This window comes from Dasypus novemcinctus, chromosome 11 (assembly GCF_030445035.2).
Source record: "Dasypus novemcinctus isolate mDasNov1 chromosome 11, mDasNov1.1.hap2, whole genome shotgun sequence".
NCBI classification, from domain to species: domain Eukaryota; kingdom Metazoa; phylum Chordata; class Mammalia; order Cingulata; family Dasypodidae; genus Dasypus; species Dasypus novemcinctus.
Window position 1 is genome coordinate 59,841,219 of NC_080683.1, and position 26,830 is coordinate 59,868,048.

Consider the following 26,830-nt stretch of genomic DNA (forward strand, 5'->3'; position numbering starts at 1 on the left):
CAGTTTTCCTCTGTAGGCATCTTTGGTCTGAGCCTCATGTCAAGCTGGATATTTGCTTTAAGATCTTAAGATTTACTAGTGACAGCTCAAATAAGGTGTCAATATACACATTCTTTATATGTAATCGAGGCAAATGCTAGCCTTTTGTCAGAGCGTGTCAGACATACTTACACCAGGGCTGTTATTGTAGATGTTTAATAGCTAGCCAAAAGTTCTTTCAGCCATGTTGAGAAGAGTTGTAAAATGCTGGGGAAGATTAAACAGAATAATATGATCATTACACATAGCTTCTAGTTAGTACTTTTTCTTTTTTGGGGGGTGGGGAGGAAATTCCCAAACGTGACTAAATATGAGTCTAAGATAGCAGTACAATCTCTACAGAAAGAGCAAAGTTAAACTTAGTTCAGGAAAATAAAAACATAGTTTAGTAGGAAAGAGATCAAAATAGGCAAGAAATCAATCCCTGAAAAGACACAGATTTTAGAGCAGCATTTGCATTCATCGGAAATGGCTGGCATTTCTAAGAATGGGAGTAGGCCATAAATGCTTAAAGTGGTTAATAGTTTTGGGAACAATGTTTTAAGTCAGAAAATTCGGTGATGGTAAAGTTGGCAGGATTTGAGAAGTGACATCCAACCATCTGTCCCCATCTTCAGAGTGGGACTGACATAGAACAAAAAACCAAGAGGTCAGCAGTTCTAGAAATATATCAGGAGATCAGTTACAGGAGCAAGTCAGTACATTTCAGGATATCTCCAGAGACTGAAAATTACGTACTGAAGGAAAGGGGTGGGTGGATATGATTTTTAATAAGCAGTGCAGTATGATATGAGTTGATATCATTTGATAAAAGTAGATTTTTTTTTCCCCTAGGCACTAGTTTTATGCTCAGATAGCAATATAACCTAAATCCCCCCATTTAAAATAGCTTTTACTCTCGGGGGAGAGTCTATTGTTCTAATTCATACAGACTTACAATATGGTGCAGCTAATATTATTAAATAACTTTTTGCTTATTTATTGTATTTTCTCCTTTTACATTTAAATCAGCATGGACTTAATTATGTTGTCATTAAAATGAATTTATATCTGTTTTGAAATGAGTTCAGTATACGACTATACATTGTGTTTTGCCAGTGTTTTCTGTCCTTGTTCAGAATGAAAATGACTTATTTCTTCTGGTAATGTTGTAGAATTTGAGAGAGGTTCAATTATTTGTGTAGAGAAAGGCCAGGACTCAGGAATGATTTTGAGAAGGAAAAATGGTTTATTGATGGCCAGCCGGACTCGGGAGGTTTCTGTTGCAAACCTGAGCCCCGAACAAGATTTTTGAGTCCCTTTTATACAGAGAGGAAAGGCCAAATGGTCCTTTTGTTTCAGTTCTCAATAGGCTTGAATTAGCATATATCTTCCACATCCTAGGTAAGCTTTTAGCATGGACTTCATACATTCTAGATAAGATTTTAGCATATTCGGTTTGCATTTCCCCTAAATATTTAAAGTTTATAGAGTTTGCATTGATAAACTGTTTCCTGGGACTGGAGTCATTGCCATGGTCACCAAGGGCAGGACTGCAGCCTCTCATCATCCCACACCCACAAGTCAGGACAGACAAGCTTAGGTTAAGGTTATCTCCGAAGACACAAAGAGCCTCCCACCCATAGCCCACATCAGTAATAGCAATTACAGGGAAAGGTGGTTCATGCAGCGATAGAAACCTCCATGATCGATATTCACATTTTCCTTGCAGATTCCTGTTTCTTTCCAAATCCTGTTTTGTTTGAAAAGTTTAATTGCATGTAAAATGCTGTACAAATTTTAGATTTTGAGCCAAATAATCAAAACAAGTATACCTGTTGCTAATCTAATAAGCCATGCCTAAATATTTGGGAATGCAAAGAAACCAAAAAGTTTAAAAGGCTAAAGGAAAAATTTGACCAATCTTTCTTTCCCATTTGAAACCATATTTTGAATAATGTAAATTGTCAATATTCTTACCATGAATGAAAACTTTTGTATTTTTGGCAGGTTATAAGTGGACAAGACAATGTAACTGAGGAAGACTTCCCTGGTCTCTAACCTTCCCTCATACTCTCTCTCTCTTCCAGTCTGTCTCTAGAAGCAAAGTCAGGCAAAGTAGATAAGTAGGGTATGCAGGAGCCTTAACACAGGTGCATTCAAAAGACCTGAGCTCCTCACCCCCACTCCACCCCACCCTCATACCATGCAGACACCATTTCTCTCACAGCACACCCTCCCCATTCCTCTCGATTTCTTAGTTTCTAGCACAAATGCTCTCTTCTACCCAAATCCTTACTGAAGAGCCACACAGTCCTCCTCACACCTGGAGAGAGAGTTGAGGGTTAGACACCACTCCATTAACATTCAGTCAGTGGCTTTTCAGAGGCCCTGCAATGACTGAATGCAGCTTTAGTGGTTGAAAGGGTATATCTTTATCTCTTAAAATTGATAGCCATTCTTCTCTGAAATGCTAGCTTCCCATTGTAATAGAAGTTCTCTTTCATTCTGGTTTAAACAATTGCCAAAGATAAGCCTTATTCATGAAGGAAATGCAGTCATTCATGAAATCTCAAGGAGATTCTAGGAGAGAACAGAAAATGACATTGGAGGGGTACAATTTCATTCTTTTTTAGAAGCTTCCATACACAGAAAGAGAAACCATGCCAAAGGGATTTGGAAGAGCCATTATGTATAAAGCTTTTCAGATACATATTACAGCTTATACCTATTCAAACTCTTCTTACTGACTTTGTAATCCTTTTATTAAAAAGCCATTTAGTTCTATGAGGTTTATAATGAAAATCCATAAATTTTCTTCTCCACCTCTTCTTACTCCTGAGTCAACTGGTTCAACTTTTTAAGACATATTTACCTTCTTTTGGAAACTCCTCCACATTTTTAGAGAGTGAAGATTATGTTCATCTTTTGATATTGCTGAAAATGTACTTGGAGTTTTTTTTCCCTGTTTAACTTGTTGCTTTTGTATGATATCCAGAAGGAAAAAAATCCAGAAGGGAAGTTCATTCCTTTACTTTTTTTCTTTAATGTGAAACATAACACCAAGAAAAGTGCTAAAATAAAAATTTAAAGGTCAATAAGTTACCACAAACCGAACATCCACTTAAGCAGTATCATTCCTGTAAAGAAATAAGCCAGAAAATATTTTCTGTATGGTTTCAACAGTTTGGGCTTTACTAGAATGTGGTTGTTTTTAGTACATGTTACCTATTGCTTTCTTCTGAATAATCTAAAATGGAATCTAATACATATCACAAATGACATGTTGCTGCCCTAGTTAAAAGTTCCGTGGAGTCTGGAACTCCAACCACTGCCCCTACTTCCTTTCCCCTAAAGCACTGACTGAGATTTCTCCAAGGAACTGCTAGGGTTCTGCAGAGGACACTGTGATAAAAACTTTCAGGAATGAGATAATTGAGATCAAAGGCTATCCAAGAACTCATGTCTTCTGTTCCTTTTCAAATGTTTTCCTCACTATGTGTAACCTGTAACTAAATTTTAGGGGATACTGAAGGAAAATGTGTACAGTATATGGACTTACTCTGAAAGAGATTCTATTAAATAGAATTGTATGTATTTTGTTCTCCTCCTACTCATTTGAGACTCAACCTGACAAGGGGTGTTCTAAGAGTTAATATTTTATATTTATTTATAAGAAAATCAGAATTATTGTTAAACTGTTTAACATTTGTAGAAAGTAAAAAAGTTAAATAAGCAGATTTAGAAACATTTTTTTTCCTTTAAAGGAGGAAAAATGACCTAAAAGTCAGAGGCTAAACAGTGCCTTAGTGTCAGATTTTCTCCAGGTTCTTGGCCAAGGTACAAGAAATGAATTTCAAGAGCAAGCCAGGCTAGTTAGGCTAGTAATTTATTAAGGAAGGGAAGAAAGAGAAATGAGAGAAAATAAGAGATCATGGGTCCCACGTAGAGAGGAGGGGGTTGAAAAATGATAAAAAAGGGTCAATTTACAGACTACAATTCTCCATTACAGATTATAAATGCCCAGATTTTACTTGCCTGTTATTCCAGGCAGGGGTGAGGGAGGGGAGAAGAAGGCCAGAACAGGGGGAAGAAGAAAGGCAAGAATAGGGGGGAAAGGGCAAGAGCAGGGGCCAGTCAGCCTTTGTGTTTGCTTTTTAAGGTATTAATTATTCCACCCCTTTGGTAATGACAGGGGAGGAGTCCCAGCTGTTTGCTGTTTTGATTGGCTATCCCACCCATCAATCCCCTGGGAGAGTCCAGTGATAAGGTGTCTGGAGAATATCTGGGGCTTCTCCTGGCTTCTGGAGGAAATCTTGTTCTGAATGGGAGTTCTCACAAGCTCTTCCAGCAGCCATCTTGGTGGTACCATGGCCACATGGGATTTCCTGCCAGATTCCAGATCCATCTGTTAATTCCCTATTTTATTAGCCTGTCTCATCTACCCCCTCAGAGAGTTTACATCTTTATTCTTAAAGGGATGCTGAAGGATGAAGGCCATTCTTCTGTAATTACTTCGGCTGGTTAAGGGCAGTAGGCCCTACCTGACAACCTGTAAAATCCTCCTGCTAGTCTATCACAGTTGGTGAAAGACAAATCTGGCATATGAAGTCCCATATGGCTAACAAGATATTGATTCTGGAAGAAATAAATTTAATTAAAATTTTGACATATGGTCCCACTAAGAGGATACTGGACCATAAAAGTAGAAAAGGCCAGGTGCCTATAAAGCCTGCATCTTGCCAGAGTTGGTGGGCTTTATTCCACAGGTTTTAAATGCTGTTGGTTAACTTTATGGGGAGATTGTAACAGACAACAGGGTTTGATATAAATTGACAATCCCAGTTTTCCATGGTGGTGGTTATGCCTAACACAGCTAAGAGAAGTATGAGAAGAGACATTGGCCTTTTAGTTATAATATAGGGAGAAACTACAGGAAATGAAATCAGACAAGATTTCTTAAGTGGTGTCTGGTTTGCCCTCCCCTAGCAATAGACATCTGGGCTAGAGTTAGAGGGAACAATAGGCTTTGGCACAGACAATTGTTACCTTTGTCTCTTGAAGATGTATTTCAGGCCATCCAATGACTGGCACTTGTACATCCTGTCAGATGCTTCTGGTGAGCTGGCACTTTTTTGGGCAGCTGGCTTCACTTGGGATAATTGCACTCAGCTGGCAATTCCTTTAGCTTTAATAGCTATGGGAGTGATCAGAACTACAGAGTAAGTTTCCTTCCATTTTGGCTCTAATTGAGAGTGTGGCTTGTTTTCTTGCCAAGTTTTGATCAGAACCTGGTTTCCAGGTCCTGCGTAAGGAAAGGCTGTCCATGGGCCATCTCAAAGGGGCTAAGCTGAAGTGGGTCCCAGCCATCTCATTTGCTGTTTCCCTTCTGGTGGGAAATCCTTAGCCCTGGCAGGATGGCCTGTGCATTTGTTAGTCTTCCCCACATATCAGTGGGACAGGTTCTGGAATAAGGGCTAGAAGGGAAACCTGGGTTAAGCACATCTGTCACCTGGTGTGGGGTGAAGACTAAGAGGTTGCCCCCAAGTTAATTTGGTGGGTTTTTTTTAAATTAAAAGGGCTGTTGCCCAAACTGCTCTCAGGCAAGTTAGCCATTTTTACTTTATAGGCATGTTCATTAATTACTTAGAAAATAAAGTTTACCAGGACTTTTAACATATTTAATATCCCTTCACATATGGTATAGAATAGAAAAGATATCACTATAATATCAGGCATATATCCAGGAGATATAAGTACAGTACTTAATGCTAATTAATGCAGTAATCAATGCACATGTTTCTCTTTGAGCTGCAATAAATAGATTTAAGCTTCTGGTTTGCAATACCATACATGTTATCTCTCCATGGGAGCAGGCCATAATGCCAATTGTGTTTAAGTTCTACTCACAGTACTCAGGTGATCATTGCTCCACTTGGTATGTCCTTCACACAGCCAGGATGCTACAGCACTGTTGACCCTAGAGATAAGCTAGGAAAGTAGGCTCCAGTATTCCACTAGCCTGGTGCACAGCACCCTTTGGCACTATGAAACAGTGCCAGTCTGGAGGCAATATTCCTTGTATATTTGACTATATCGAGCCACTGTTGGCTGCTGCAGGAGTCCAAAACAGCCATGTAGTCTCCATTGACTTTAGGAGCACAGCCCGAGATGTAGTACATATATTTCTTATTTTAGGGGTCAGTGACCAACCTAGCCAATAACTCAAATGGAAAGACCACCTGAAGTGTATTGAAGAATGCACGAGAATTAGACAATGCTGAAATCTATCTCTTATAACAACTGTGCTGTTTTCTGCTTTTCTAGATGTTGAACCAATTCCACTTGTGATTTGTACATTGAATCCACTTATAAGACAGGATGACATTTAAAAACTCATTTTTAGATTATCTTTCACCACTGTCCAATTTGTAACAGGTGAACCCCAAATCTGATTTCCTAGGCAAAAGCAAACTGATGAAGTTAAACACAGATCTCAAAACTAAACACAAAGTTGAGCACAAATTAAAACAAAGGAGAGAAGTTTATACCCTTAGCATTACTGGAACTTTTTGATCTTAATTGATGGCACAGGAGGTTTCTTATTTTCCAGGAGAGGTTTAGTAACTGGTCTGGATCTTGATAGCTACTCACACCTTTTATTAGGCACAACTGAGTTGAAAACTGAGAAGGCTGTTTCTAACAGGGAGTTAATGGAAGTTTGAAATGTATTTCCTCATTTCTTTTTAAGGAGACATGACTTGAGGTTTCTGACCCTCAGATCTATCTGTCCTCCTTTCTTACACTATTTTAACTGGAATTCAGGGTCCCATACGGAGGCTGTTCTTGGCTATACTGTGGCCATGTTGAACAGCAATAAGCAAATTTTCCCAATGCCTGAGAAGACACTCCTATGGGGAGTCTACTGGTGGGCACATTATTCTAGGAAGAATGAAGAAGCACTTTTTAGCTGACTCACCCAGTATATTAGTCAGCCAAAGGGGTGCTGAAGCAAAATACCAGAGGCCTGCAGGCTTTTATAAGGAGTATTTATTTGGGGTAGGAGCTTACAGATTCCAGGCCATAAAGCATAAGTTACTTCCCTCACCAAAGTCTATTTTCTCCTGTTGGAGGAAGATGACTGCCAACATCTGTGAGGGTTCAGGCTTCCTGGGTTCCTCTTTTCCAGGATCTTGCTTCTCTCTGGGTTCAGGGTTCCTCTCTTCCTGGGGCTTGATTCTGTTTCCTCGTGAGCTTACTTCCCAAGGCTCCATCATAAGACTTCAGCATCAACTTCCAATATCAAAACTCCAACATCAAAAACCCTCAACTCTGTCCTTTAAAGACATGGCCCGATCAAAGCCCTAATCATAACTTAATCATGCCCAGGTACAGACCAGATTATAAATATAATCCAATATCTATTTATGGAATTCATAACCATATCAAACTGCTATACCCGGCATCCAAGAGTCCAGGTCTGTCTAAGTAAAACGTTTACGAGTCCAAATAATTTAGAGCTGATGCTCTGATCTCAGCGTCCTGAGAATTTAATTCAGAGCCTTGCTGACTGGACTTAGGTCTTGGGGGATGCCTGAAACTCAAGTTCAGACCAAAGTGCCCAAGCTGAAAACTTGGTAGGAGACATTGGGGGCAGTTACCTAAACCAAAGCACTTGAGCTGAGTCTCAGGGGACTTTTGGCTGCCCTCTAAATGGAAGGGTCCAAAGCATGTCTTAGGGGACTTTCAGAGTTTGCTGCTCTGGTTCTCAGCACCCCTGATGTTCCAGGGTCTGAGACTGAATGCACTGTTACTGAAACTGAAATGCCTGAGCTAAATCTCAGGGGACGTTTGGCTGCTCTCTTTCCTGTCACCCCAGGAATCACAGAGCCCCTGCTGCTGGGCATTTCTGGGGTCATTCTAGGCTTGGGAGGCTGACAGAATAGATTTCGGATGGCTGGTGCCTGGGAGTTTCCCAGTTATACCTGCCATCAAAGCCATTAAGAGATTAGGGATCAACTGTTCCAGCTAAAAAGCCTTGGGTCCCTGGGGCAATAATGTCCACAGGCCATGAGTAGGGCTAAAACTCACTAGCAAATACATTTTCAGTTTTACAGTTTCTACCTTCCAAAGCATTTTGCAAACCTGTAATGAGAAATTCAGTAGTAGGAAGTGGGAATATTAAATGTGGGTAAAGGTTAATTATGAAGGCAGCCCTGGCCTGTGACCCCCCTGGGAAAGGGAACTCCCTTGGTATCCACCTTGGCCTTGCCGGCTGCTTCCTTCTGACCCCATCCCAGACCATGTAGCCAGGTGTAGTTGATGAGAAAGCAGGCCTGTGGGGAGGTTCATGCTTCCACTTCTCAGTCATTGCTACTGCCATCAAGGGGAGAGGGAGGAATAAGGTAGTAGCAGCCAGGCCTGAGGGAAAAGCCAGCAGCTGCTAAAAAGGTTTGAAAAAACAGCTTTGCAATGTGTGGAGCTCGGCCCAGGAACCCCTGTCTTGGCACAGTCCTGCTTCGGACCCCTGACCTGCACCCCTGCCCTCCCAGCCAGGTTTAGATCTCACAAGCCTGGGCACATGGTGCAGACGCAGAGAGGTCCCATGACCTGGGCTCTTAGGCAAAACCATTTAAAATGGATATACAAAGAGGGTGTTAAACTGGCTGTAATGCATAGTTTCACTCACCAATACCTCTTTTCTCCCGGCAGGCAGCACCAAATATGTTGTCAGGTTTTCTTTAGGTTCTTGGCTAAGTTATGAGAAATGAATTTCAAGATCAAGCCAGGCTAGTTAGGCCAGTAATTTACTAAGGAAGGGAGTGAAAAGAAATGGGAGAAAATAACAGATCATGGGGCCCAGATAGAGTGGAAGGGGCTGAAAAGTGATAAAGAGGGCCATTTTATGGACTAAAATTCCCCAAAACAGATGACAAATGTCCAAGCTTTTCTTGTGTGTTTTTCCATGTGGGGGTGGGGTGGGAGGGAGAAAAAGGCCAGTATGGTGGAAAAGAGCAAGAGTAGGGTCACTTTGGCCTTTACACTTGCTTTCTTTGTTAGTTTAATTTTTTATTATCTTTTTTAAAAGATACATAGATCACACAAAATGTTACATTAAAAAATATGAGAGGTTCCCATACACTCCATTCCCCATACTGCCCACTTCTCCCACACCGACATCTTCTTTCATGAGTGTGGCACACTCATTGCATTTGATAAGTACATTTTGGAGCATTCCTACACAGCATGAATTATAGTTTATGTTGTAGTTTACACTCTCTCCCAGTCCATTCAGTGGGTTGTAGCAGGATATATAATGTCCTGCATCTGTCCCTGCAATATCATTCAGGACAACTCCAAGTCCTAAAAATGCCCTAATATCACACCTCTTTTTCCCTCTACCTGCCTTCAGCAACTCCCGTGGCCACTATCTCCCATCAATGATATAATTTCTTCCATTGCTAGAGTCACAATAATTTTATAGTAGAATACCAGTAACTCTACTCTAATCTATATTTTATTCCTCCAAGCAAGGACTCTGGCATGGCAGTGTCCACTCCACATCTAAATCGAGAAGGGGCTTAGATCCCACATGGCTGATGGATGGAATTCTCCTGCTTGCAGCTATAGATTCTCTTGGGTCCCTGGTATGGTGATTGACCATCCTCGCTTCCCTGTTAGCTGATCTGTGTAAGTCCAACAAACTGGAGAGTATGTGTTGCAACTCTGCTGAGTCTCAGGTCCCAGCTGGCACATAAACAGTCCAGAGATTCAAATCTCCTGAGCATGCACCAACCCCAGCACCGACCACAGGTTCAGTAAAAGTGACAGAAGAGGCATGCATATTGAGGTCACATCTGAATCCAACTCCATCACAGTCAGGAGCACAAATTCCAAAGTAGGGCCCACTGACAAGGCACTGAACTCCAGGGCCATCTGTCATGACTGTAGTGCTTTGGTGTCTCTGTAACCCTCAGAAACACCAGTACCTGGGGTTTTATCTACTTTGGCTATCTCCGAGATCCTGCTGAGATGTGCATAAGCGCAACCATTCTGATGACCTCCTGACTCATTTTAAAGTCTTTCAGCCATATAAACTAATTCGTCTTTACCATTTACCCCTTTTATTCAAGGTCTTTTTTTTGGTTGTTGCATCATGAGCTGGTGCTTGGTAGCAATCCCTTGGCACCAGAGAGGCTCATCCCCAGGAGTCATGTCCCACATTAGGGAGAAGGCAATGCATTTACATGCTGAGTTTGGCTTAGAGAGTGGCCACATTTGAGCAACATGGATACTTTCAGGAGGTAACTCTTAGACACCCTGTAGCTCTAGGCCTAGTTGAAATTTCTAGCACACAGGCTCATAAGCATAGTCATCAGTATCAAGGGCACATCATTGGACCATCTTTCTTCACTAGTCTTTGCCCTTGCACTTGGGAGATTGTTACTGCTCCACTGGGGAGTACAACGGAGTTTCCCAGAATGGGAACTCAGCACTCCCTCAGTTGTTGTGTGAAACTCTAGCACCTATGTCAATACCCAAAGAACATCTGAATATATCTACATACTCTATATGTATACCCTGGAGACCTCCCTCCCACCCATGCATCATCCATCAATGACACCCCACATCAGTGCTTCTCCCCTGCCATAGTTGAACCCCTCTGTGATCCAAAACTTCTTCAAAAATGAAGTCTAATATATTGCAAAATTAAATTAATAGGAAAATGAAATAGTAAAGATTAGAAATAGAATACAATATAATTTAGAAAAACTAAAATAAAATTTTAAAAAACGAGTATTAAAATGAAAAATATAAATTTTTTTGACATTTTGCCTTTCATCATTGTAATAGGTGTTGCCCTATATGTACAGTGGCAAGGCAATCTTTTCCATTTCTTCCTCAGTGTCTACATACTTATTAATTATGTCTTCAAAAAAGTTTTAGGTCACAGTAAAGTCACATATAGAATATAGGGAACTCCCATATATCCAACATCAAACCCTTTCTCCCTTCCCCAGCAATGATCTTTTTGCATGTGAATGTTCCATTTGCTGCAGCTGATGAGCAGATACTGAAACACAACTACTAACCATGCTTCCATTATGGTTTATTATGGTTTATTTTTCACACTGTATACTTTTATAAATTTTTGGTTACATTATGGTTTACATTATGGTTTACATTTTAGACTATACACCTTATAAATTTTTGGTGATATTTAACATGGCCTGTATCCATCATCGCAAGATCATGCAGAACACTTCCACTGCCCCCAGTTACCCTCTTCCGACTATTCTATTCCTCTCTCCCCTTCCCCTCAGGGCCCACAGTGACAACCAAGCTTCACTGTTTGAAGGACAAGATTATAGATACTTGCAACAATGCTGAGGTCTTGACACACTAGTCTGTCTTCCCCCATTGGGAGCCAACCATGGTATCGAGAGACACCCTCCCCTCAGTTTGGGAACATCAGGCCTCCCCAGAATGGGGGCATAACACCTTGCTGCTCACTGTAAGAGTCTCCACCCACTATGGCATGATGAGCACTCACATACTCCCCAAAAGCCTGCCCCAGATCCACCCTGTGCCAGATGCCCCTGTTAAACACCTTGTACAAGTAACCCTTCCTTATTATATTTTCTGAAGAGTTTTCTCAACATTATAGTTTCAACCACATACCCAACAACCTCCCATGTTCACTTCCTCCCCCTCAACTCTACCTCTAATTCCTTGGACCATCTGACCCATCCTCCCAAACCTAGCCCTCATCAAGACTGCAAAGCCCATTCCAATAGTATCCTTATGCCCTGATCTTATCCCTTCACTGCACAGCTATTTACCTCCACTTTATCATAGATTCCACCTGTGTGGGCATTGGCTCACAACTTTCCACTCTCCTGCTATTTCCTGCAATCCTATGTTCTAGTCTCTAGCTGTTTGAGGCAGCTTGATTTGTTTAATTCATGTCAGAGAGGTCATGTAGTATTTGCCCTTCAATGCCTGGCTTGTTTCACTCAATGTAAGGTCCTCAAGATTCATCCATGTTATCCCATGTGTTAGTGCTGTATACCTTCTTACAGCTGAGTAGTATTCCACTGTATGTATATACCACATTTTGTTTATCAGTTCTTCTGTTGATGGGCATTTGGGTTCATTCCAACTTTTGGCAATAGTGACTAAAGCTGATATGATCATTTGTGTGTGTATATTGGTTCGTGTCCTTGTTTTCAGTTCTTCTGGGTATATGCCCAGCAGTGAAATTGCTGGAACATATGGCAAATCTATAGCTAGTTTTTTGAGGAACCACCAAACTGCGCTCTAGAATGGTTGGATCCTTCTACATTTCTACCAGCTGTGGATGAGGGTTCCCATTCCTCCACATCCTCTCCAAAACTTGTAGTCCTTTGTTTTTTTAATAGATGGTATCTCATTGTAGTTTTGCTTTCCATTTCCCTCATAGTTAGTGATCCTGAGCATCTTTTCATGTGCTTTTAGCCATTTGTATTTCTTCTTTGGAGAAGTGTCTGTTCAAATCTCTTGCCCATTTTTAAAATGGGTTCTTTGTCTTTTTATTTTCAAGACATACTATTTCTTTATATATGCTGGATATAGTATCCTATCAGATATATGGTTACCAAGTATTTTATTACATTGTGTAAGCTATCTTTTTACTTTCTTGATGAACTCCTTTGGTGTACAAGGTTTTAATTTTGAGGATGTCCCAATAATCTATTTTTTTTCTTTTGCTGCTCGTGCTTTGGATGTGAAGTTCATGAAGTCATTTCCTATTACAAGATCCTGTAGATGCTTCCCTACAATGTCTTTCAAGGTCTTTATGGTCTCGGCACTTATATTTAGATCTTTGATCCATCTTGAGTTGATTTTTGTATAAGGTGTGAGATGGGAATCCTCTTTTATTCTTTTGCATATAGATATCCAGTTCTCCAAGCACCATTTGTTGAAGAGGCCATTCTCTCCCAGTTGAGTGGGTGTGGTAGCCTTGTTGAAAATCAGATGAGTGTATATGTGAGGATCTATATCAGAACTTTCAGTTCAATTCCATTTGTTAGTGTGTCTGTCTTTGTGCCAATACCATACTGTTTTGACCACTATAGCTTTGTAGTGTGTTTTAAAGTCAGGCAGTATGATTCCTCCAATTTCATTTTTCTTTTGCAATATGTCGTTGGCTGTTTGGAGACTCTTTCCCTTCCAAATAAATTTCAGAGTTAGTTTTACCAGTTCATTAAAAATTGCTGTGTTGATTTTTATTGGGATTGCATTACATCTGTAGCTCAGTTTTGGTAGGATAGACATCTTAATGATATTTAGTCTTCCTGTCCATGAACAGGGAATATTCTTCCATCTATTTAAGTCTTTCTTGGTTTCCTTTAACAGTGTTGTGTCGTTTTCTGTATATGTCTTCTACATCTTTAGTTAAATTTATTTCTAGGTATTTTTTATTTACTATTACAAATGGTATTTTTTTCTTGATTTCCTCCTCAAAATGCTCATTTTTATGTACAGAAATGCTACTGATTTTTGCTAATTGATCTTATAACCTGTGACTTTATTGAACTCATTTATAAGTTCTAGAAGCTTTGTTGTATATTTCTCAGGTCCTTCTATGTATAGGATCATGTTTTCTGCAAATAGTGAAATTTTGTCTTCTTCCTTTCCAACTTGGATGCCTTTTATATCTGTTTCTTGCCTCAGTGCTCGAGCAAGTACTTCTAACACAATGCTAAATAGGAGGGGTGATAGTAGGCATTCTTGTCTTGTTCCTGATCTTGGAAGGAAAGACTTTAGGATTTCGCAATTGTATATGATGTTAGCTGTGGGTTTTTCATATATACCCTTTATCATGTTCAGAAAGTTTCCTTCTACTCCTATCTTTTGCAGTGTTTTTATCAGGAAGGTGTGCTGGATTTTGTCAGATGCTTTTTCTGCATCTATAGATATGATCATGTGACTTTTTCCCCTTTGATCTGTTTATGTGGTATATTACATTGTTTTATTTTCTTATGTTGGACCATTCCTGCATACCTGGGATGAAACTCACTTGGTAATGGTGTATAATTAATTTGATGTGTTGTTGAATATGATTAGCAAGTATTTTGTTGAAGATTTTAGCATCCAGTTTCATTAGAAAGGTTGGTCTGTAATTTTCCTTTCTTGTGGTATCTGTGTTTGGCTTTGGTATTAGGGTAATGTTGGCATCATAGAATGAGATAGGCAATGTTCCTTCTATTTCAGTTTTTTGGAAGAGTTTAAGCAAGATTGGTGTTAGTTCATTCTGGAATGAATGTTTGGTAGAATTCACCTGTGAAGTCATCTGTCCCGGGGCTCTTCTTAGTTGGGAGGTTTTTAATGACAGACTATCTCTTTACTTGTGAGTACTTTGTTGAGATCATCCATTTCTTCTTTCATCAATGTTGGCTGCTTATGTGTTTCTAGGAATTTGTCCATTTCCTCTAAATTTTCCTTTTTGTTAGCATATAGTTTTACAAAGCATCGTTTTATAAAAGTCTTTATTTCTGTGGGGTAATTGGTGTTGTCTCATTTCTTATTTCATGTACTTGCATCTTATCTCTTTTTCTTTGTTAGTCTAGCTAAGGGTTTGTCAATTTTATTGGATCTTCTCCAAGAATCAGCTTTTTGTTTTGTTTATTTTTTTCTAGTGCTTTCTTATGTTCTATTTCATTTAGTTCTGCTCTGATTTTTGTTATTTCTTTCTTTCTTCTTCCTTTGGGGTTAATTTGTTCTTTTTAAAATAATTCCTCCAAGTGCACAGTAAGGTCTTTGATTTTAGCTCTTTCTTCTTTATTGATGTATGAATTCATGGCTATGAATTTTATTCTCAGTACTGCTTTAGCTACATCCCATAAGTTTTGATATGTTGTATTGTCTTTTTCATTGGTGTCAAGGTAGTTACTGATTTTCTTTGAGATTTCCTCCTTGACCCACTGTTTGTCTAAGAGTTTGATGCTTAACTACCATATCTTTGTGCCTCATCTGGGTCTCTGGGCCTTGCAGATTTCTAGCTTCATTCCACTGCAGTTAGACAAAGTATTTTGTATTAATTTAATTTTCTGGATTCACTGAGACTTTCTCTGTTGCCTTGCATGTGATCTATCTTGGAGAATGATCCATATGTGCTTGAGAAGAATGTACATCCTGCTATATGTAGGTGTAGTGTTCTGTATATGTCTATTAGGTCCAGATCCTCTAATATATTATTCAAAGTCTTGTTTCTTTATTGATTCTCTGTTGAGATATTCTTTCTAATGGTGATAATGGTGTATTATAGTCCCCCACTATAATTATAGAGGCATCTATTTCTCCACTTGTTTTTTATGGTGTTTGCCTCACATATTTGGAGGTGCTCTGGTTTGGTATATAAATGTTTATGATTGTTCTTTCTTCTTGAAAGATTACCCCATTTACTAATATCTAGTGTTCATCTTTGTCTCTCATAATAGTCTTGCATTTAAAGGCTATTTTGTTTGATATTAGTATAGCTGCTCCAGCTCTTTTTTGGTTATTGTTTGCTTGTAAGATTGTTTTCCAGTGTTCACTTTCAGCCTCCTTAAATCCCCAAGTATAAGGGGGGTTTCTTGTAGACAGCATATAGATGGGTCATATTTCCTTATCCATTCTGCCAATCTATGCCTCTTGACAGGTGAGTTTAATACATTGACATTCAGTGCTATTACTCTCAATAAATTACTTATATTAACCATATTTTCTTTGGACTTGTATATGTCATATGTTGTTTTTATTTCACTTTTTTGTCCTTTTAGTTGTTCTTACACTCTCTTTCAACTCTGTATCTCCTTTTTATTTTCTTTCCTCCTGCAGAACTCCCTTTAGTATTTCTTGAAGGGCAGGTTTCTTATGGGCATACTCTGTTAGTTTCTGTTTATCTGTGAATATTTTGAACTCTCCATCATTTTTGAATGCCAGCTTTGCTGGATAGAGTATTCTTGGCTGGAAATTTTTTTCTTTTAGTGTCTTGACTATGTCATACTACTGCCTTCTTTCCTCTATGGTTTCAGATGAGAAATTAGCACTTAATCTTATTGAGCATCCCTTGTATGTGATGGTTCTTTTTTCTCTTGCTGCTTTCAGTATTTTCTCTTTGTCTTCAGCATTGGATAATTTGACAAGTATATGTCTTGGGGTTGGCCTGTTAGGATTTATGCTGTTTGGGCTGTGTTGCCCTTCCTGGGCATGTACATCCATCTCCCTCAATAGGTTTGGGAAGTTTTCAGTCATTATTTCCTCCAACACTCCTTCTGTTCTCTTTCCCTTCCCTTCTTCTTCTGGGATGCCTATAATGCATATGTGTGTGCATTCTGTATTATCATTCAAATCCCTAAGTCCCTGCTGGACTTTTTATCTTTTATCAATCAATTCTATTATCTGTTTGTTTTCAGATGTACTGCATTCTACATCACTAATTCTTTCCTCTGCCTCTTCAAATCTGCTATTTGCTGAGAGTGTATTTTTAATTTCTTGGATTGTGCCATTCATCACTATCATATCTGTTATCTTTTTGTGTATGTTTACAGTTTCTTCAGTAAGCTCTCCAAGTGTTTTCTTAGTTTCCTTAATCTTTTCCTTCACTTCATTAAGTTGGTCCACATTTTTTTGGAGTGCTTTGATTAGTTGTTTGATGTCCTTCTCCTTTTCCTGGTTTTTAGCTTGTTCATTGGATTGGGCCATGACTTCCTCATTATTGTTATGGTTTGTAGCTTCTTGTTGCTCTCAGGTCATCATTTTATCTTGATGGGTTTGTTCAGCTGATTAACTTCTCCATCTAGCCTTGGGTTTTATTTAGGTGCTGTTTGTGTGTGTGTGTTAGGTTTTCTCTTTGACACTTTGTTCTTCCTATTCTATTTTCTCTTTGACACTTTGTTCTTCCTATTCTGTTTCCGTGTTGTTGTCTGAGTTCCCTTGAAGGAAAAAGATTAGCACGAGGGAAAGTAAAAGAGGTAAGAGAAGAAAAAGTATAATAGTAGTATTGATAGTAAATGTTAGCAGAAGAACCATATAAGACCTAGGAGAATGAATATTAAACTCATGTAAGCAGTGTAGAGTTATAGGGATAAAAAAGTGGAGTGCCTACAGTAAAATGGGAAACTGAATATAGAGAAGAATAGGTATGTATTAAAATGCCAGACAGATCAGGAGAGAGGGAAAGAGAAAAGATAGGACAAAAAGTGAAAGAGTTAATAAAAGATAGAAAACAGAATAGAAGTGTTAGAAATAAAAGCCAGAAAAATTGGGGCTAAACAAAGAGAGGTGGAATGTAAGAGCATCAACAGAACATGGAACATAGAAAGATGTAGGAATGAAAAGAGGTAGAGTTGGTAGTCAAAATCAGTACACACAGAAAAGAGGAAATCGAGGACAAGTAAGCACAGCAAACAAGAGACAAGCCAGCAGTACCTAATAGACAAAAAGAAAAAAAAAAGGACATGGGGGGGGGGAGGTAAAGTGGAAGGAAAGGCAAGAAAACAAAAGAGAAAGAAAAAAACAACAGAACTCCTCAAGAAAGGAGTCAACCAGACATTAAAAAAAAACACTTCCCTCCCATGCCCCTGTGGTGCTTCTCAGGCTGCTGGTGTTCTCCAATCAATCACCCTTCAGCTTTCTTGCTGCAGACCTTGAAGTGGGTTTTAGTGAGTAAACCAAGTCAAATTTGTAACAAAAGTAATCTCTCTCTCTTGTTTTCTTTTTTTTTTTTTAGGAAAAATAAGAGACTCAAGGGAAGCTAATACAAAGAAAGTAGGACCCTGGTGAACCAACTCACCTCAGAAAATAATGACTCTCCATCTTTTTGAGAGAGAGCACCCACAACTTGCCAGGAACACTAAATATGCTTTTTAAGGCCTACCAAGCACCTCCTTCTGTCCTCCTCCCAGGTGGGTTGCACAGGGCTAGTTAATTGCCTGACTCCACCTTCTTCCAGACCAATTTTCCCTATCCCAGGGCATGCCTCTCACCCCTTCTTAGTTTCTCTTTAAGGCAGCTGGCATGCTCCTCAAAGCTCAAACAGGGAGGTCCAGACAATTGAACCTGTACTTTTCAGACCCCTCTGCACCCATCACCAGAGCCGTCCCACTCTCGGAGTTTGTCCAAGACTGGCGGGGTCTGAGGAATGCCAGGGTTCAGGGTTTGGGGAACGCGGAGTTCAGGGAATGTGGGGTTCAGGGGATGCAGTTTCGATGATTGTGGGTTTAGGGAATGTCCATTTCGGGGAACACAGGGTTCAGAGAACACCACCGTGTGACCAGTGGGGTTCAGGGAACACCACAGCTACCTGCCCTAAGGGAGGGACTTAGCCTTCCCACAGCTCCATAAGAGCCAGAAACCCACAGTTTTACCTTGGTCAAACACTCTTTTTGTCACACTCTTCCCAGATTCATGTCCAGAAGCCTCCTGCTTTGTGGGTTCCCAAAACAGCTCACTCAGGCAGGATTTTGTGCCCACTCAACTGTTGTGGTTTTTTTTTGTTTTTTGTTTTTGTAGGAGAAATGATGTGGGTGCACTTACTCTGACACCTTCTTGCCACACCTCCTGCACTTGATTTTTAAGCCATTAATTATTTTGTCCCTTTGCTAATGACAGGAGGAGTCCCAGCTGTTTACTCTTTTGATTGATTATCCCACTGTCAATTCCCTGGGAAGGTCCAATGATAAAGGCCCTGGAGAATATTCAAGGCTTCTGGCTTCCAGTGGAAATCTCCTTCTGAGTGAGAGTTCTTACAGGTTCTTGCAACAGCCATCTTGAGGGTACTGAAGGCCATATGGGCTTCCCTGCCAGGTTCCAGATCCACCTATTGATTTCCTATTTTATTAGCCTGCCTAATTAGGATGCCTTCTGTTAAATACAGTTTCATATACACATACATACCTCCTGCTTCATGCAATTTCTCAGTGTGTCAAGGGTGCAATTCAAAGAAATTTGCCCATGTGGACTCACACTTAAACTTCGATCTGTTATACCTCCTTGTTCTCTTTGTTTTTAACTCAGCTGTTAAGCCAGTCCTATTGTTTCTGTGTTTACATAGAATAGCCCTTAGTGCTACATTTTGAACATCTATTAGCAACTTCTTTATCATCTGCCTAAAATGCCATCTTATAGATTACAAAATAAACGTTTTTGCTTGATCATATAGATCTGATACTGATCTGACTTTACCCGGGACTCTGCCCTTTATCAATGAGGCTATACCAGGCATAACAAAGTTGTATTATTGGTACTACCTCTGTGTGGTGGAAACAGATTGTTCAGCAGGCAAGCTCAGCAGACATTAAGCATCAGTAATGGGGAGATCCAGAAACTGAGGTAATTCCTGCCTCAGAGAAGACATTCTTTATATCTGCAGTTGTGTCAAGGATCAGTTTCAGGGTTTGGGATGCTTGCTTTTTCAGGCTAGAGGAAGTTCTCGGATTCTGACCTATACTGACCATACAGGTCAGCAAAAATTCTAGTAAAGGATGCCCTCTTAGAATGTTGGGTAAAATGGGAAGAGCAATTGAAGGTTTTATTAAGAACAGGTTTAATGGATATTGGCAGTAGGAAAGACGGGAGGTAAGGAGATTATAGTTAAAGGGAATTGGATGTCAAAATAGCATTTAAGGTTTCTTTAATTCTTCCAGGCCCTTAAAAGAATAATAAAAGTAGTTATTTGAGTTTCTTTTCTTACATTTGTTTCCCTTTCTCTCCTAATTCTTCTAAAGTACTTTAAGTCAGGGAGTAAATAACTGATCAGATACGTATAAGAAAAGGAGAGAAATTGGTCAACAACTCAAATACTTCAAGTCTGAATGCCTAGGGAGTTGGTGATATCACTTTTGAATGTGAAAAGTCAGTTTGTGGGAAAAGGAGAACATATTACTGTGAATGAGAGTTGTAAACTCAGGTTCCAAGGAAGAGACCCTTGGGGGAGAATAGACCCCAAACTGAGGAACAGAGGGATTTGGTCTTTTGTAATCCTAGAGCTGTTTTAAAGGTTAAAAATGCCAAGTGGCCATATTCTTAGAGGTACCTTAAAGATTTCCTCCCTTCCCCTCTATGTCTTCCCCCAAAGTGGGTGGGGTAATTATCTAGAGAGCATTTCATTGTTTTTTACTAGGAGTCTTGCCCTTCTCATCCACTAATCACACTATACTGTAATAACCTTGTTATTTGTTTGTACTATTCTCTTGTATGTAAACTCTCTAAGCTCAGGGTCCATGTTTTTATTTTTCACTCTTGGCTTCCTAGAGCCTAGCACAGTTCCTGGCATAAAGCTATAAGCTATTTTCAGACACATTGAGTTCTATTATATGATGGATACAATGCAAGGGATAGTCAATTCAAAAGGCAAACGTGGTAGTTTATAATGGTGCCTAGTTGCATGCTAAGTACTGGACCACCTGGCACATAAGTTTTTTGACAAATACTTGTTTAATGAATGAATTAATGTATGAAAGATGTCAAATAGTAGAGTTAAATTTTGGAGTATCACACAAACTTCATGTCAGGGCCTAGATAATGTAAATGACATATAAAAGCAGCTTGGGTGCGCTTGAGGATACTATCAGCAGTTTCTTAACTTCTTTTTCAATTAGATCTTAGTTGGAAGTGGTGCCCCTAAGTGGGGATGGGCATAAAGGACCAACAAATGCAGCAACTGATTATTTCTCCAAGGAGAAGAGGTTGGGTGTGGGCAGAGGAAGTGAGGAGGGAAGAAGAGAATCTCAAATAGGTTTCAGAAATACGTTATTTGAAAGAGAAGGAAGGAAAAAGAAACCAGTTGCTTTTCTCTAAAAGGAAGAAGGGTTGTTGCTCTGCCCTCAGAAACTTTTGTTCCCTCAGTCTTTCTTTTCTTACTATAGCATCACTATTGGTTGCCCAACTATAGTTTGGGCTAACATCTTCTATGAAACATAATAGAGAATAGGAATTTATTAGAAGATAGAGTTATGGGACCAAGTAAGAAATAAATTTAAACAGGTTTTTATGCTATGGAATTTTAAAATTCTCAAATAAGTTTTTCATATCAGAAAGGTGTATAGTATGGAAAACTTCCAAAGATTTTGTTTATGTAATTCCCGTTTGTTCCCACGGAGCATCTCAAGGGGCTTTGGAAAAAACTGGCCCTGACCATTCCTCTAAAACATCTCTACCTATAGCTGTTGGCATGGCATCCTTCTTTGATTGGTTCTAACTCTTAGAGATCTTAGAAATGAATTTGTACTTGATCTATAGAGAAAGGTAATGGTATCACACCTAGGTGGAAATACCTTAATAATTAGTTGGAAAAGGGGACTAGAACACAGAGTGTGAAGTCCTAGAGACATATATTTGGGATTTTTTTTTTATTGACTTTGTAATAATATTACATTAAAAATATATATGTGAGGTCCCATTCAACCCCACCCCCCCACCCCCCCTCTCCCCCCCCCAACAATTCTCGTTCCCATCATCATGACACATCCATTGGATTTGGTAAGTACATCTTTGGGCACCTCTGCACCTCATAGTCAATGGTCCACATCATGGCCCATACTCTCCTCCATTCCATCCAGTGGGCCCTGTGAGGATTTACAATGTCCGGTGATTACCTCTGAAGCACCATCCAGGGCAGCTCCATGTCCCAAAGACGCCTCCACCTCTCATCTCTTCCTGCCTTTCCCCATACCCATCATCCACCATGTCCACTTTTCCCAATCCAATGCCACCTCTTCTATGTGGACATTGGATTGGTTGTGTCCATTGCACCTCTATGTCAAGAGGAGGCTCAGATTCCACATGGATGCTGGATGCAATCCTCCCATTTTCAGTTGTAATCACTCTAGGCTCCATGGTGTGGTGGTTGTCCTTCTTCAACTCCATCTTAGCTGAGTGTGGTAAGTCCAATAAATCAGATTGTAGGTGCTGGAGTCTGTTGAGGCTCAGGACCTGGCTATCACATTGTCAGTCCAGAGATTCAAATCCCCTAAATATATCTTAAACCCCAACATTAACTGCACCTCCAGCACATTAGCATGAAAGTCTTATGAAGGGAGATCCCATCTGAGTCCAGATTCATCACACATAAACACCATTTCCAAAGAGGGGCCATCTGCCCTGGTAGTTAACCCCATTTGGGATTAATCAGCAGAGAGAGGGAAACGGACTTGGCCCAGTGGTTAGGGCGTCCGTCTACCACATGGGAGGTCCGCGGTTCAAACCCCGGGCCTCCTTGACCCATGTGGAGCTGGCCCATGTGCAGTGTTGACACGCGCAAGGAGTGCCGCGCCACGCAAGGGTGTCCCCCCGAGAGCCGCCCAGCGTGAAAAGAAAGTACAGCCTGCCCAGGAATGGCGCCGCACACACTTCCCGTGCTGCTGACGACAACAGAAGCGGACAAAGAAACAAGATGCAGCAAATAGACACCGAGAACAGACAATCGGGGGAGGGGGAATTAAATAAATAAATAAATCTTTAAAAAAAAAAGCAGAGAGATGATAATTAAAAGTGTGACAGTTGTAGTTGTCCAAGTCAGAAAGAATATAATAATAAAAATGATAACAAAGTTTGTGGTATGACCAAAATTAGGCATGGGGAAAGAAGAGTTTATGAAGGAGAGGAATAATGAGAAAAGTAGGAAAGAACCACATTACTGTGGTGATAAAGAGACTACAAGAGGAGAGTTTTAGAATGAGGAAGATGACCAGAAGTCAAGGAAAATTAATGTTGAGAGGATATCATTGAAAGTTTGAGATTTTGAAGGTCACTAGTGGCCCATTTGGGAATCTAGTTTTAGAAGAGTGTCTAGTCCTACTCCTACTCCCTCCCTTGATGGCCTCAACATTTCTGACAGAAAGCAAAGGGGTGGAGAAAGCAGTACAAGCAGAATTCTGCTATCATTCTTATCATCCTGAACTCACTTTCCCTGGCTGCCAGGTGAATAAACTTTTCTGTTTTTCAAACCAAAATCCCTTCCAGAGAAGCATGCCAATGTGAGGAACCAGAGACACTAAGCATTGTAGATCCACGATTATCTATAGTTCATTATTTGCTCAACTATAATAATAATAAATGGGAAACAGAAATTCCTTCATATAAAGTCCCAAAAGCACTTTTAAAAACACAATCCAAGTTCTTTATCCTATTACTCCATTATTTATTGACTGTTCAAACTCTTCCCCAATGTGCATTAAAGACCTCTTTCTAAGGGGACTTAGGGATTCCATGTGCTATGTTGCTCCCAATTACTGCTTATTTGCATGAGATTATTCTCATTAAAATATCATTAACCTTAGAAGGGGGTCTATTTCTGAGGTAACAAAGAATTTTACTATTCAGTTGAATCTTAGATGGACCCTCTGTTTCATTTGGTCAAAATCTAAATATCTTTTATCTCATACTATTCTTTTGGTCACTTATAAGGATTTACAATTCATTACATAAGGTATTGTTGACTTGTATACTTTTCCCTAAAATTACCATAAACTCATTTTATTTCTACTAACTAATTTTGATATTTTTACTTATACAATGCAATGCAATGTAGTACAATACAAACAAAATCTTTTCTGATCAATACTGCCCATTTAAATTGGTAAAAGTAAAATTCTGTCAGAAGGAGGTTAAGACAGGGTTGTAATAAGAGCACAAGTATAAAGGTTAATCTTGTAAAGGAAGATGCCCTTCTTTTTCAAAGATTGGAGGAAATCTTGATTTGACACTTTTGATATATTTTGTGAGATAGCTTCGTTAGAATGAAACTGAATTGTGACTGCAGGCTTCATTAAATAACTCCTGTCCAATATAGAGTGATATCTGCCCTTTTTAGTTTGGGGCTTTTGTACAAATCCTTTATTTTTATGTTGTGTTTCATCCAGATGACCCCTCAAGAGGCACTTTGGGATCCATTGTTGCTGTTGTCATGCTTTCAACACAGACTTGCTATGTTAATAATTTATCAATAGCCCCTGCCCTCTTTGAAGACTTCCAAAACCTGCTGATATAAAAAGAGCTATACTTCCAGGATCTTCTGGGCACTACACAGTGAGAAAAATCACTCCATATGAATATTCAATGACAAAGGGTAAAATAATGATGCTGAAAACAAGAATTCATTAGGAAGGTAATGAAGTTATGAAGCAAAGGAGAAGAAATGTTCTTTTCAGTTGGAACATGATTGCCCCATCAATTTTAGTCAGTAAAGAGCTTTGTACTACCTGAAAGAAAAGCCATTGATTTCTTTCCTTGTTGAATTATCTGTGAAGATTCTCTTTCACTTTCCAATCAAGGTACCAGCTGCCATTGTGTTATGCTCTCTTTCTATCCTTCCCTGAAATCTGACAAATTCAATTTTCTAGACCCTCTACTCAAAGGGATTCATTTCACTGAATTTGTCCAGCATGAAATTGGAGATGAGAGCTTTTTAAAGAAATTACAAGGATGGATTCACTTATCAAAGGGTTTCTTCCATTTGGCACCAAAAGTCAGGAAAAACAGGATAAAACCTTTTTTGATTGGGTGGAGGTACACTGGCTTCTTCAGGTATCTGGTAGGAATCCTCAGGGGAAGAAACTGAAAGGCTGAGAGTTGTAAAACCAGACAGATTACAATGTGCTTGAAGGACAAAGGAAAGGCTGTAATGAAGCTGACATTCTCAAAATTTTCAGCGTTATCTCATGTCCAAAGACAAATTTATCTTCTTTTCAGAATCTGCTCATGTTTCCATGACCTCATGTCCCTGAATAATATCTTCTTTCTCCCCATTACTCAGTAACAAAGCTTCTAATGCTTACTAAGAGCTATGGATTCCAGTGCTGAAATGTCTCTAACTTCCATCACTTCCCTTTTATTTCCATTACTATTCCAAAATTTCATGGCCTCATAACCTCATCCCTGAATTATAGCTTCTAACTCTATGTTAATCACTCTTAACTGGGGTGTCTTTGGCTCTCCTCAAACTAATACATCTTCCATACTGTCACCAGATCTTTCTTATTCCTATTGTGCTTAAAAACGTCCAGTGTCTCCTTTCTGCCAACAGAATAAAGTAAAAACTCCTTAGTAAGTACTCAAAGCTTTTCATAATCTGACTTCAATTTAAACAAGTATTTATTTTTCATTCCCAAACAACCACTTCATTTTTCTACACTAGACTATTGTCTATGCTTTTACTGTTTTTTTAAAAATTTTTTTGCAAAGAAAATCTTTTTTTCCCCCATGCACCTGTTGAAATCATACACATCTTACAAGGTTCAGCTCAAATGACACCTCTTCATTGAAACCGCCTCTGATTCAGTTGAACTAGACTCAACCTCTCATCTGTTCTCTCAAAGCTCTTTTAAGTTCCCTGTCATCAGGGCTTCTCAGTAGTCCCCTGGGGATCTTGTTAAAATGCAGATTCAGATTCAGATACAGTCCTTCTGGGGTGGAGTTGGAATCTTCAATTCTTATGAATTGAAGATACGTATGTTGCTGAACTTGGACTCAGTTTGAGGAATGAGTGCAGCAGAATATCTCACAATTCTGTCTTGTGTTAGAATCTGCTGGGAACACAGCTTCCTCCCTGTAAATACTGCACTCTTTTAGGACAGGCCCTTAGTAACTCCTTTAGGCATTTTTAATGTATATCTTTAATTTTTTCATTAATATTCATGGTTTTTTAAAAATCTAGGACTCCTTGGTAATATTAATATTTAAAAACTTGCTATACCAAACAGGATTGGTTGAAAGATATGTTAAATGAATTGGCAAGGGCCTGGAGGCAACTTGTCCATATGCATCTAAAGCAAAGGCCAACTTATTTATGCATGTTAAAGTGCAAACTAATTTGTCTATGCATCTTGAAATCGACCACACAAGCCTAAGACAAGTTATTTGTGAGACAAGTTATCTGAGACTCTCTGACTTACATAGCCTCTAGGACATACTAACATTCTTTGAACCTGGTCTTGATTTCCCTGAAATCAGGACTTTTGTCAGGGGTGGATAGGTTTTATTAGTCAGCATTCCTTCTCCTTTTAAGGCTTGTTTTTTGCAGAACCAGTCATATTTTTCTTTGTGTAACCTCATTATATTTGCTATAGAAATTGCCTCAGGGAAAAATAGAGTGCTTTTGTCTGGACATAGAGATGGCCCCCAATTTGCAAATTGTCTCTGTTTGATAAATAAACTGTCTCTCTTTTATAAATTCTTAAAAATTTGTCTTTTATTCAATAGGTGAAAGGAGTAGACAATTGTTAATACCCAGAGAGATTCTGATTTTAGTCTCTGTTAAATAAAAAAATACAGAAAAGAAAAAAGAGGATGGACTCTTGGGATTTCTGAATGAGTGTGAGTAGTACCTAAATAGGCCAGGAGATGTGAGAGAGGGATCGGTGCTCGGAGAAGGCTGAAGGTTGAGATGAATGATATTTTTTCACAAGACAAAGTTATTCATAGCAAGGCTGATATTTGAAAGTGATATATTAACTACTGAGTCTTGCCTCCTCTCATGTTATTATATTTTTGTTAAGTACACTATGACTTTTTGGAACATTTTGAAACCCTTCAGCATAACTAAGACCAAATTTCCTTGAAATTTCTATTAAAATACAAACTATTGCTAATTTGGCCAAGACCTTCTGAATAATATTATTCAGCCAAAGTCTTTTATATCAGACTCTAATCGAGTCACAATTCATTTGACTGCTAGTTATGTCCCAAAGAAATCTTATTCAAGTAAATATTAAATAAGAATAGAGTTCCCTGACAAATATGAAGGCAAACATTTTCCCACTTAGGCACAATTTCATAAAATATATTATGT